The sequence below is a fragment of the Capsicum annuum genome, chromosome 4 (genome assembly GCF_002878395.1).
Source record: "Capsicum annuum cultivar UCD-10X-F1 chromosome 4, UCD10Xv1.1, whole genome shotgun sequence".
In the NCBI taxonomy this organism is placed as follows: Eukaryota; Viridiplantae; Streptophyta; class Magnoliopsida; order Solanales; family Solanaceae; genus Capsicum; species Capsicum annuum.
The window spans coordinates 180116365-180130708 of record NC_061114.1 but is presented as its reverse complement, the minus strand read 5'-3'; positions in this window follow the sequence as shown (position 1 = coordinate 180130708).

The window sequence follows — 14344 nt, the reverse complement described above, 5'->3', positions numbered from 1 at the left end:
CCATAGGTGCATATGGAATAGTATATGGGTTGGCGAATCTTCCATGGATCCCACGCCAGGAGCATTTCTTCCGTGGGTGTATATGGAGGTTGTCCGACAACCTCATGCTTCACCCTCATTTTCATTATCATCACTGTCCTCCTCCTCATCATCATCATATACATTGAACTTACTTTATTGTGTTTATGTCATGCTTGTATTTCCATATTGACTTGTCATCTATCTACTTGTTCTACATCTTGACTTGTCATTTATATAAATGTTCTATCTTCCATTATTTGTACTTGATGATCTTGTATATATATGTTCTTTTGACATTCTTGTATGTGGTATATTGTATACTTATGGTGTTTTTCTAGTATCTATTGCAATATATCTGATATATTAGAACTATTAGTGCAAACAATATGGGCTACTATTGTGTGAAATTTTCTACAATTGCTGGTGACGTGCCCTTAGTGTATATTTTGTATAATTTATTTTCTACTTTTCTCGGTCGACGTATGATACCTACTAAGTACAAGTTGACCATCCTCATGCCTACTGCACTCTTTCGGTGTAGGTCCTAGTTCAAGTGCACCTCAGCTTGTTTGATTCGAATGATATTTGGTGCTTTCAAGGTAGCGGTTGGCTTTTAGGCATTCGAAAACGTTCTACTACCGTTCTCCATAGACTGTGTCCTTACTTTCATTTCAAAGATAGAGTTTCTCTTGTATTTTCATATCTTATGTATTTTATTTGGATTCAAGTGGTACTAGATACATTTTTATATCATTGAAATCAGGTGTCATGACTCGAACCAAGGCCTGGTCGTGATAGGTATCTCAAGTTTCACGTGGACTAGATATCACCCCCTGCACCTAACCAGTAAACAGAACATTTCCAATTTTGGACGAATTCAAAACATATAACAAGATGGATTCAAGAATGAATAATATGTCTATGATTAATATCCAACAACCTGGTCGAAACAACCGACCTTCACCACCCAAGTCCATTGTAATCCAACAAAGCCTTCTAAACAAGAACTACAACTGCATATCCATAAAGTGTCAGGATATGCCCCCGACGAAAGCTAAAAACAACTTAAACAGTCTAAAACAGTCTAAACATAAGAGACGAAAACATGAAATGTAATCGTCCAATATATGGAAGCTCACCGCTTCAATGTCAACTCATGAGCTGATCCAAATCCTAATTACTAAGCAAGAGAAGTACAAGTATGGCAAGATCCTGCATCATGTGGGGATACAACATCCAAACAAGTTTAGTGGTTAGAGTGCTAACATGTAACTCAGGGATACAAAATAACATAATTCCAGGATAATCAATTCAAAATCATTCAAAATTCCATACACATCATCCAATGCATATATATATGTATATATATACACAAACACACATACATCACATGCTAGGATGGGGAACAAGGGTTATCACATGCTAGGATGGGGAACAAGGGTTAACATGCATTTTAAAACCTTAATCTGGATTGTGTAGCTCAACTGTCATAACATACAAAGGCACCCACATGCTGTATAGGCATAGCTTTCCCCGAGATAATAGGGCCCCAATGCATGAACCAGATGATATACATATGCACTATGGGGGACTCAAACCTCCCAGCATATCAAGGTGACATGAGCACCAAATCATGTAATACAATATGAGGGCCTCGAACCTCTCAATCATAATAATAAGGGGGGAAATTGAACCACTCGGTCATATAGATCCCCGCATTGAAAACCACGGTTTCTAGTTTTGGTCTCTCGGTACCTCCACTTTCACAACTCAGCTACACAGTCCTTTATAAAGCCTAATTAAAAATATTTAACACACATTCCCATTTATTAAACTATGATACACATGTAGGCATGCATTGTCGGTATCGTCATACCAACTGCACTTGCAAGGTAACACTAAAATACCAAAAAATTAACATCAATTGGGGGAATTCATAGCCCCCTTGGTTTAGTTATGCAATAGCTTTTGAAAACACCAACCTACAAGGTTCAATTCAACATCATAATTCCAGAATTGTTAAATTCCCATATTTCTCATAACTAAAAACAATTTCACAATATGGGTTGGAGTTATGACTACTTCTAAAGTCATAAGTTGGGGAAATGTTTTACCGAAGCCACTACAAAATATTTATCGAAGCCACATCCTTAGTCCCCAATTGATGGACTTGTTAATCCAAGATTTCTATTGGAAATTCTCATAAGATAAAGAATCCGAAATGACCATGCTTTCCAAAGGAATAACCGTCAAAGTGTAACCCATGCATTTCTTCAACATCAAAACATGGAACACTGGATGAATAAAGCTCAAACTAGAAGGAAACTAAAATTCATAACCAAAATTACTAACCCACTTCAAAACTATGTATGGACTAACATAATAGGGGCTAAGCTTCCCCTTCTTTCCAGTACGCATTACTCTCTTCATCGGAGACACCTTTAGGAAAACCAATACTCCAACATCGAATTCCAATTCCCTTCGCCTCATGTCCACATAGGACTTTTGGTGACTTTGGGTTGTCTTAAGTCTATCCCGAATCACCTTCACTTTTTCCATGTCTTGGTGAACTAAATCAGGGCAAAATAACCTATTTTCAGTAACTTCAAACCACCCAATAGGAGACCTATACCTCCTACCATACAAGGCCTCAAGCATAGTCATACTAATGCTGGAGTAATAATTGTTGATATAAGAAAATTCAATGAGAGGCAAGTTCTCAACCTAGCTACCACCATAGTCAAATATACAAGCCCAAATCCTCTAAAACATGAATTATCTTTTTCTCTCTCCCATCCGTCTACAGGTGGAAAGCGGTGCTAAGCGTCACCTTAGTCCCCAAACCCTTCTAAAACGACCTCTAAAAATAAGATAATAACTGAGTACCACGATCAAAAGATAAATTAGTCCCCACTAGCAAGAACTTAGCAGACTTAGTCATCCTATCCACGATTACCCAAATCGAATCAAACTACTGATGAGACCGCAGAAGAACAGTAACAAAATCCATATTGATCACTTCTCATTTACACACTGGCAACTCAACATCTTAAGACAATCTATTAGGCCTCAAGTGTTCAATCTTCACTTATTGACACACCATGCACTTAGCATCAACGTCCATTAAGAATATGCAACCACCTTACCATGCTGCATCAATACAAAACCCAGTCCTATCTGGAATGCATCACAACCACAAAACCATTGGTACCCTTTGGAAGGGTCAAGACTGGAGCGAAAGTCAACTTATCCTTCAACCTCTCGAAACTACCCTCACAAGCATCAAACTATAAGAACTTTACCTTTTTTAAGTTAACTTGGTCAAAGGGGAATTAATAGAGGAGAAACTATCCACAAACCTTCAGTATTAACCAGCTAAACCAAAAAAGCTCCAAATGTCGGTTGAAGTCGTGGGTCTAGGACACTTTTTAACAACTACAACCTTCTGTAAATCTACCATGATCCCTTTGATAGAAACAACATGACCTAGATAATTCATAGCATTCAACCAAAACTCACACTTAGAAAATGTAACATACAAATATTGATCTTCTAAGGTCTTTAACATAAGACAGAGGTGATTAGCATGATCCATCTCACTTTTAGAGTACAACGAGACATCATCAATAAAGAAAATCAAGAATAGATCTAAGAACTGACAGAAAATCTAATCCTAAGATCCATAAATACTACTGGGGCATTAGCCAAATCAAAGGACATCACCAAAAACTCAAAGTGACCATACTGGGATCGAAAGGCAGTCTTAGGGATATCCACCTCTCTAATCTTCAAATACTGGTACCCAGTCCAAAGAAACCTTAGAAAATAACTTAGCACTCTAAACCTAATCAAAAGAGATCATCAATTTTCAGAAGTAGATACTTATTCTTCACTGTCAGCTTATTTATTTGTCGATAATTGATAACGCTTAAATTACACTCTTGAATGGGTATAAGCGATCATTGTTAATATAAAACCCAACTAGGTTGGGTTTGAATCCCATAGGGAATAAGGTGTGAACTTAAGTCGTTTGTGATTTAATTTACTAATAGTTTAACATTTCCTGAAATGGGGGTTTAAGTTTCACAAATAATTGTTTGTCACTTTAATTTCAATGTTTGTAATCAAGAGTTTATGAAATAACCAGAATTATGTTCACTAGGGATTACGGTACATGACAGATGCTAAAGGTGACTCAAGATTCTCACGGTGGTTATGATAACAAGCTATCTTTATCGATGATATGCTCAAATGTCTCTCTACCTATTTAAGAATCAAATTTCCTAATCCTCTCGGACTTAGGAAATTTCTGTTCCCTACCCAGATTTTACCTCAGGTTAACCAACCTTGTTACAACGCTGATTATTAAACGAAGTATTTTCGAGTCCCTATTGATAATTCACTTCCTACTATATTTGATTTCTTTCTCAAGAAAATCAAAGCAGGTGTGTCTATTGTTTGCAAACAGCAAACGTTAATAAAAATTTCAGAATTATCAAGAAATCCTCACACCTATTGAATCTTGAGTATTTAGCACCTTATTACGACTTAACCCTAGATCCCATAATTCGAGTTAATGGAGTTTAGCCACTCATGATGCAGAGAACGAAACACATAATTGAATTCATAATTAAGAAGATTAACTTACAGAGATGAATAATAATCAGTTAATCATAGATTAGATAACAAAGGAAAATCCCTAAAATAGTTGTATATTCGAGTCCAAAAAGATAGAGAGAAGAATATAAAAAAATATTCTCAAAAACTCAAAGTGTCAAACTTCTTTCAGAATATTGATGCTTATTCCCATATAGAAAACCCTAAAACAAAGCTTTAAATAGTTCAACCTAAATAAGGAAATAAAATAAAAGTTGCTGCTTTTTCTAGTAATAGACGATGACATTCGTGATAGCTTATCAGGAGTCTGACGGTTTATCACAGATGTAGTCCGCTCCTCTGCACTTTTGGCTTCTACTGTCTAATGTTAACGATGACAATTATGCCTTATCACCATCCTGATGGCTTGTCATAAAATGTCGTCACAAAAATGTCTTCAACTTCCATTCTCTGGTTAAGGCTGACGATGGCCTTGATAGCTTATCATCAGGCTGACAACGTGTCATGAATGTCGTCAGCCACACTTGTTATTTATTTTGCTTCACATTTCAGCCTTTTTGCTTTCATTATTTTGGGTTCTCTTACATCTCAACATTTACTGAAAAAATCAAAGTAAACTAATAAAAAACAACTAAAGTTGCTCAAGACCTTACAATTATTTAGAGTTAAAAGCCTCAAATATGTTAGCATAGGCTCACACATCAACACCCTCAACTTGAACAATTGCTTGTCCTCAAGCAACCATAACATAACTAAGAGAATATAAAGTACAATTTGGCACCTAACTATTCATATTAGTTCAGAACACTTTCACCATCTCCAAGGTCTATCAATTTTAAACCTAACTATTGATGTTTTAAAGAAAAACCATGCAACTCACAAGAATCAAGATACAGCAAAAATTCATTAATAATAACCATACCATACAAAGATCACACTTATTTGAACAAGTTAGTGACTAGCAACATACCCAGTGTGCCCTCACAACAAAGAAATCCCCTTTTTCACTCATATCAAAATTTAAATACATAAATAGAGGGATAAAACAAGACTCACTCTCAGAATGAAGTTCCAAACACTGCATGTCAAATGCCATAAGCTTGCCCTTATAGTCAGTACCCAAGTCCTCAAAAAGGTCAGTTAGGATCACTATAGGACTTTTCTTAAGCTTCAACGTAGGCCAGGGGCTGGTATGATATTCATAGATATTTTAGAGTGACTATGCCTCCTTGACACTATATTAAACTCTCAGGGTTTCAACTCTCAACCTTCTTTTCTTCCTCTCTTTTATTGATCACACATGCTCAGGATGGATGCGGTCTTTTCAATTATCATCTCATCTTTTTATCATCTTTTAAACAACTTTTTCTTTTCTTATTCCTTTTTCACCACACCCAACTTTTTATTCTTTTCTCTTATTCTTTCTCTCTTCATACTCATTTTGCATCACGCACCCCTATGATAGCCACCCTCAACTTAGGCTGTTTGCCTAAGTCAAAGTGCACAGTGTCTAAGGAGGACCAGGGCCAAAACAAGTTCATTGTGATGTAAACGGGAAGGTGATAGGTGTCGTAAAAAGAAATAAGCTAATTAGGCTCTAACAGGGATCAAGGGCTATTATTCACGTTGGAAAGATCATTAGGCTAAAAGTGGACTAATTAAAAAAAGGAACTATAATCTTTTCCTAACTCTAATCCTATGACCATGGCAAGACTAACAGGGATAGTTTTAGATTCAACACACAACGGGAGCTGAGTAAGACCTTACACACACATGGAACACAAGTATTTTGAATATCACTACTTATCTGGTTCATGCACTTATTTAACAAAGGTTATTCAGTTGCCAGACTAATGCCACAAAAAGATGCACAGTGTTCATAAATGGATGCAATTCACATAGTAGACAATATATCAGACCAATGGAGAGGTACTCAAAAATCACAAAATAAGCTAACTACCTCAAGTACTTGTATTACTCCTAATTATATATGAAATATGCTATAACAACCTACCCTACACCCTCAACTTAAAATAAAAAATAAACTACACTAAGGGTTAGGGTATACCTAAAGGCAATCAAGCACATGGATCTCGTGTCTCTAACCCTACAACTGCATCATCTACTGCCTTCTCTCTATTAGGAGCATCTGGTTTTTAGTGGTTGGAGCCTTGCTAGATGAGACACCTACAGCCCTAGCTCGAATAGCTGCTTCCTATTTCTCGTTATCAATTAAGGACTCAATTTCTTCCCTTTTCAGCTTCTTCTTATTCTTTTTTTTCCTTCTTTCCCTCTTCTCTGCTTTACACTCTTTATCATTGTTAGGTCTCTTTATTTTCTCTTTTTCTTTCTTCTCACTTTTCTTTTTTTTTTTCTTTGGTAAATCTCCAGTGAGGTCAAGCATTAGAATTTTTTCCTCAGATTTGTGTATGGCTTGACCTGTTGGCATCATAAATTGGTGCTACTGCAACACCCTAATATCTGCCTTTACTTTGTCTAATGCCGCTCTGAATTTAGCAAGATCAGCCCCTGATATTTCTTTTGCCCGTGCATAGAATTAGTTCTGCAAATCTGTAACCTGCTCAGGCAAAGTCACACAAGGCTCAAGGGCAGCCTTGATTATCTTATCCATTACAGCAGCAAACTATTTGGCAAAAGCATATAGTAGTGCCTCACACCACTTGGCTTGTTTAGCTACTTTTTTTATATCAACCAGCTGAAATGCAAATCCTACTGATGCTGTAGGAATAAGGGGATGGCTTCATTCTCAGGCATTGAACCTACCTGTGCTAAAGAAGTTGATGGCACAGTCTGTTAATATTGCACTTCCACATAAGGTGCTGCACCGGCATCTGTAACTAGAGGGTCTGCTGCTACCTCTGCACCTTTATCAAGTCTCAATCCTAGATAATTTTCATCATACCATATAGGATTATGAGTATTTCGGGCAAAAACATTATCAACAACTCCTACAATCTTTAGCACATTAGCAGCTCGGCACAACTCTGTGATAAGGTAAGAAAAAAGATAAGTAGTGTCAGTTCTTGACATCCTAATCTTTATCTCATCAGCAATGATTTCCCTGAAGGTTATGGGGAGCTTTTACACCATGCTTGCTACTAGGATAGCTCGGTCATCACCCAGAATGTTGTCTCCATCAGTGGGCATCAACAAGATACGCACTATACCCCACCAAAAATTTTCCTCTTGAGTCAAAGAGGACTTACAGATTCTCTCATTTGGGTTTTTCACCCATGCTGGTTCTCCATCAGCTATGATGTTGGCCAACCACAGACGTTATTTCTCCCAATTTCAAATCCGAGAATAGACTGATGTTGCAATGGCCTGGGGAGTGAGTTTAGGACCATGCAAGAATCTATTGATGGTTCTGATTGAGACATCAACCTTTACGCCCCTCACCTGTACTCTATCCAATAGGGGCTGGTCTGCTACTCTTTCACCTGGCTTGCACATGTTTTCTAACTGAGCCTAGTAGTTCGCGTAGAAATCCTGAACCAATACAGGGCAAAATGAACCTTCTTCTTTTGTGGTTCATCCTAAGCCATACTCTTGGAACTTCTGTTCCACTTCAGGGTACCTCCTCAACCCCTTGGTGATAATCAACTTTTCTTCCTAAAATGGCCTTTTCACTCTTCTTATATCAGTTCTGCGAAGCCCAGCGGTGAAGATGCCCTCTTCCTTGGGAATTTGCCACCTATAATTGTCTCAAACTTTGGGGTTCTTATATTTGGTAAGTGTTCCCTAAGGTGGAGACTCTTTCTCTTCATGTTGTTCAGTGGACGGGGACCCAGATGTTGTTCCCTTAAACTCAGACTCCTAAGACCCCTCATGGTCTTCTTACTCAGAATCAGCATGTTCAGACTCATGCTGCTCATGTTCAGAATATTCAGATACCTCCTGCTCAGAAGCTAATATTATTTCAGTGTCATCAATATCCTCTACCTCAACTGGTGATGGTGGTGAAGGCTTTTTCAAACTTTGCTTCTTCTTTTGCTTCTTGAGCAGGGGTTTCTCCTCCTCGTAATCAGATTCCTCGTTGATGAGCTTATGACATACACTTTCTTTGGTTACTTTCTTTGGTGATTTGGACTTTTTTCTTTTTGGTGCCTTTACAAGGTTCCTGTAGTAGTAGAAAAACCATTGGTCAGTCCTCAAGATCATAAACACAAACATATTAATCATTTAGGCTTATTCATGCTTCAGGTTCCAGGTGTGATGACATTTCTTGATAAGCCATCATGACTGTGATAGCTTATCACAATTTTTTGTCAATCTTAGACAGAACCTGTAAAACTCTATCAACTTCAGATGACATTCCTGATAAGCCATCACAATTGTAATAACCTATCACAAATGTCGCCAGCTCTAAATAGAATCTAATTCATTCTCAGTAGCCTTTGACGGCATTCTTGATAAGCCGTCACAATTGTGATAGTTTTTCATGAATGTCTTCAGCTCTTATCAGACTCCACTATTTCTTAAAATCTATTCGAATTTTGATTTGTAAGCTGTCTTTCTAACCTTGGGCCTACACGGCAAACCCTAGGTGCGAATTTCTAGCCCCTTTTAAAGTTGAATTTGGTTCAAGCCTCTTGAGGACTTGGGTTGTCATCCATCTATCACTTACCACAAGAAAAGAAGAGTTAAATTTAGAGTATACCTGATGGGAGCCCTTAATATGATTACACGCATAAGAGGAAGTAGGAAGAACTTCTGGATTGTGAATTTCAAACCCACACATAAGGGAACTTGTTTTTCTTGATTAAATTGGGCAAGTCAATTGGAATGAGTAAGTAAACAAACTAAGTAAAGAAAGAAAGAAATTAAAGAAGGGAAAAAATAATCGTAGGCGGGAACATGAGGAGGTTTGATTGTGGGCCCAGTTGAATTTTCTGAATTAGGCCCAAAATAGTTTATCTATGTTTTCAAGGCCTTCTTGATGATATCTCGTGATGTCTTATCACAGGTGTGGTAGCTTATCACTGATGTCGTTAGCCTTAATAAAAACTTCCTCAAGTTTGGCCTATCTGACGATATTTCTGATAGCTTAGCATAGTTATGATGGCTTATCAGAGATGTCGTCGTGACCTTTCAGATGACCTCCTCATTTTTCACCTTCTCTGTACTAAATCCTAATTATAAAAGTAAAAACACTTGCTTAAACATAAAAACTTTAGGTTGCCTCCTAATAGCACCTGATATACTGTCGCGATAAGACTTTGTTATCTTGACTGGTAAGACTTCGCCAAGACAACAGATTGATACCCTTTTACCATTATCATAGAAGATGTCAACGATTGAGGAAACACTTATCTCTTTTGGATGAATCATGGATGATTTTATTTTGAAGCATGCTTCTTTGTCATTGAACTTGAACTTTATCTTGTTCAACTTCATGTCTACTAGAACTCTTCCAGTTGCAAGTAGTGGCCTACCCAAGATGATTGGTACTTCAAAATCCACCTCGCAATCCAGGACCACAAAATCGGTAGGTAGAACAAAATCAACTACCTTTAACCAAACATCATGTATTATGCCTACAGGTCGCTTCATAGATCTATCTGCCATTACCAATCGCATATTTGTTGGGGTAGGATCCCCCAAACCCAATTTCTTATACACAGCCAATGGCATTAGATTTATACTGGCTCCCAGATCACATAGTGCTTTTGTGAACTTCAGGGAACCAATAGTCCATGGGATGTTAAACGCTCCCGGATCTGCCTTTTTCTGCACTAAAGACCTTGTGGAGATAGTGCCACAATGGAGAAGATTGTCCTCCGACTCATGGCTAACCTTCCATTTCTTGGTTACAAAGTCTTTCATGAACTTTGCGTAGCCTAGAATTTTCTCAAGTTCTTCAACCAAAGGCACATTAGTTATCAATTACTTAAGCATTACCATGAATTTTCTGAATTTTGCATCATCAATTTTTTCTTTAATTGTTGAGGAAAGGGAGGTGGTGGTCTTGGGATAGATTTCAACCCCACTTTCTCTTCCTTCTCATTTTCCTTATCCGAACCCCACTGGATTGCTTTTTTCTGATTCATCAACAACTACTACACCATCTATAAATTTTCCCAAAGAAAGTCCAGGTAAGATCTTACCACTCCTAGTGGTAATTGCCATTTTGGAAAGTTGGCTCATCTACTGCTCCAATTGCTTGATAGAAGTGGAGTGTGAACTAACCAACTGACTCAGGGTAGAGAATTCACTCTTCATAGTAGTTATCCTCGAGTTGGTAGCCTCAAATCCATTCAACAATTTTTCCATCATGTCCTCCATGGACATCTTACCAAAGCTAGTTGGTGCAGCATCCCGACTTCCAGGAGGAACATATAAACCACTCCTAACATTGCTACCTCTTCAGTTTCCTTGCTCCCTATATTTATAATCATTCTTGTCATAAAAGTTCCGACCTTGATTCCCTTGTCTATTGCCTCAGAAACCCCCCTGATTATTAACATAAATTGCCTCCTCATCAGTATTCATAGCAATAGTGCACTGGGATTCCACAGCCTTAACTTTTTCAAGCTTGCCTGACAGAAAGTGCTTGGTCAGCAAGTCCATTTGTATCTTTAGGTAGGCCATGTTTTGGTCTCACTCCTGATCTCTTCTGCATTGCTCCACACTCATACCAACTAAAATAGTAGGGCAAGCTACCACTGAATCCCTGGTATGCCAAGCCGGACTTTGTTTGGTCATTCTATTTAGCATGTCTGAAGCATCTTGAAAAGAAAGGTCAATGAACGAACCACCCAAAACATTATCTACAATTGGCTTTGTCACAGAGTTAAAAGCTCTGTACAAAGTCACCATCAAGTATATGTTCATCATGTTGTGGTTCGGACATTGTGCCACCTTCTTCTTGAATCTCTCCCATGTTTCGTGCAATGCTTCAGTTGGGAGCTTCCTAAAGTTACTAATTTTGTCCCTCAACTGTACCTTCTTCTTGAATCTCTCCAGTTGGTTATAGAATCGGGCTCCAGCTCATTTAACCACATTGTTGCCTCTCCAGACAAATACAAAGAAAACAATCTCAACCCGATCGCATTCTTGCTTACTCTAGTTTATCAAAATATTTGTAAATGGTAATAAATTTCACCAAGTGCATATTCGGATCATCACTAGGCATGCCTCCAACCCCTTTAGATTCAGGAGTTGGATCATGGTACTTGTTATGTTGAATTTTTCACCAGGTGCCAATGGTGGATAAATGATAGCACCCGTTGCACCAACTCCGTCCATCCCCTCATTATCGTCATAAACCTCATATTGGACATGCTTTTGACCATACCTTCCTCTGACTGGATAGTTTTTATTCAAATTTTGTTGCACTGGTGCAGTAATTTGCTCAGCTCGCCTTGGGTTTTGAGGATTCAACAACTCCTCATCACCCAAGTCATCATCATCAGGGTTTGGATGACGTACTTGTTGACCCTGGTTCTATATGATCACCTAAGCCCTAGCCAAAGCTGCCAGTCTATTAGCTTCTTGCTGTTCTGCCATTCTCCTGATCAGCTGCAGTTTTGGATTAATTGGTAATAACAATTCTATGGAACTTTTTGTTTTTGGCATAAACAACAAGGAACCTACAATAAACAAAAACAACAAATAAATGTAAATCTAGGAAACTTAACTAACAGTCAATTAGCGCACACAAACTTTCAGTTAACAATCGTATTCCCCGGCAATGATGCCATTTTTTATAACGCTCAAATTACACTCTTAAATGGGTGTAAGCGATCATTGCCAATATAAAACCCAACTAGGTTGGGTCCAATCCCACAGGGAATAAGGTGTGAACTCAAGTCGTTTGTGATTTAATTCACTGATAGTTTAACGTTTCCTAAAAAAGAGGTTTAAGTTTCACAAATAATTGTTTGTCACTTTAATTTTGATGTTTGTAATCAAGAGTTTATGAAATAACTAGAATTATGTTCACTATGCCTTACGGTACATGACAGATGCTAAAGGTGACTTAAGATTCTCACGGTGATTAGGATAACAAGCTATCTTTATCGATGATATGCCCAAATGTCTCTCGAACTATTTAAGCATCTAATATCCTAATCCTCTCAAACTTAGGGAATTTCTGTTCGCTGCCCAGAGTTTACCTCAGGATAACCAACCCTGTTACAACGCTGATTATTAAATGAATTATTTTCGAGTCCCTATAGATAAGTCACTTCCTACTACATTTGATTTCTTTCTCAAGAAAATTAAAGCAGGTGTGTCTATTATTTGTAACCAAAAGAAGTTAATTAAAATTTCAGAATTATCAAGAAATCCTAACACTTATTGAATCTTGAGTATTTAGCACTTCATCACGACCTAACCCTAGATCCCATAATTCGGGTTAATGGAGTTTAGCCACTCATGATGCAGAGAACGAAACAAATAATTGATTCATAATTGATAAGATTAACTTACAGAGATAAATAATAATCAGTGAATTGTAGATTAGAGAAAAATAGCTGTATCTTCGAGCCAAAAAGATAGAGAGAAAAATATCAAAAAATATTCTCAAAAGCTCAAAGTGTCAAACACCTTTTAGAATGTTGATGGTTATTCCCCTATAGAAAACCCTAAAACAAAGCTTTAAATAGTTCAACCTAAATAAGGAAACAACATAAAATTTGCAGCTTTTTCTTGGAATAAACGACGACATCTGTGACAGCTTATCAGGAGTCTGATGGCTTATCACAGATGTCAGCATCTCCTTTGTACTTTTTGCTTCTGCTATCTAAGGCTGACGACGATGGTCATACCTTATCACCATCCTTATGGCTTCTCACAAACTGTCATCATAAAAATGTCTTCAACTTCCATTCTCTGGTTAAGGCTGACGATGGCCTTGATAGCTTATCACCAGGCTGGCGAAGTGTCATGAATGTCCTCAGCCACACTTGTCCTTTATTTTGCTTCACATTTCAGCCTCTTTGCTTCCAGTATTTTTGGTTCTCCTACATCTCAACATTTACTGCAAAAATCAAAGTAAACTAATCAAAAACAACTAAAGTTGCTCAAGACCTTACAATTATTTAGAGTTCAAAGTCTCAAATGTGTTAACATAGACTCACACATTAATAATCAATACACATTCAAAAGGAACCATCCTTCTTATGCATGAAAAGAATAGGATCACCCTACAGAAACACACTAGGGTGGATAAATCCTTTGTTAAGAAGATCCTTTAATTTTTGCTTGAGATTTTTCAACTCAGCCAGAGCCATTCTGTAAAGAGTAATAGAAATAGGACGAGTATCTAGAAGAAAATTTATCCCAAAATTAATTCCCTTATCAAGAGGCATACTAGGAAGGTTGTAATACCCCGTAATACTCTTAGCTCGATTCAGCTCCTAGTTGCATGCATAAGGGACTTAAAGCTTAAAATTTTCACTAAGTGTTGGGGACTTAGTCATTTTCAAGACCCCTAAATTTTGAGAAATTTTATTTTGGTCTTTCTGACCCCGAGACATTGGTTTTTGAGTTAATTCACGTTCGTAGATGTAAAAAGTATGCCTCAAAGGAGTTTCAAATTTTTTAGACTTGGTTTGGGGCATGTTTGGATCATGAAACTAGTGGGAGACTTCGATAAGCCTGCATCGTGACATTAGTCCCTACCTCATACTGACCACATTGCTTTGAGGGATTCCTTCAACTACGATAAGACCGTGTTGCG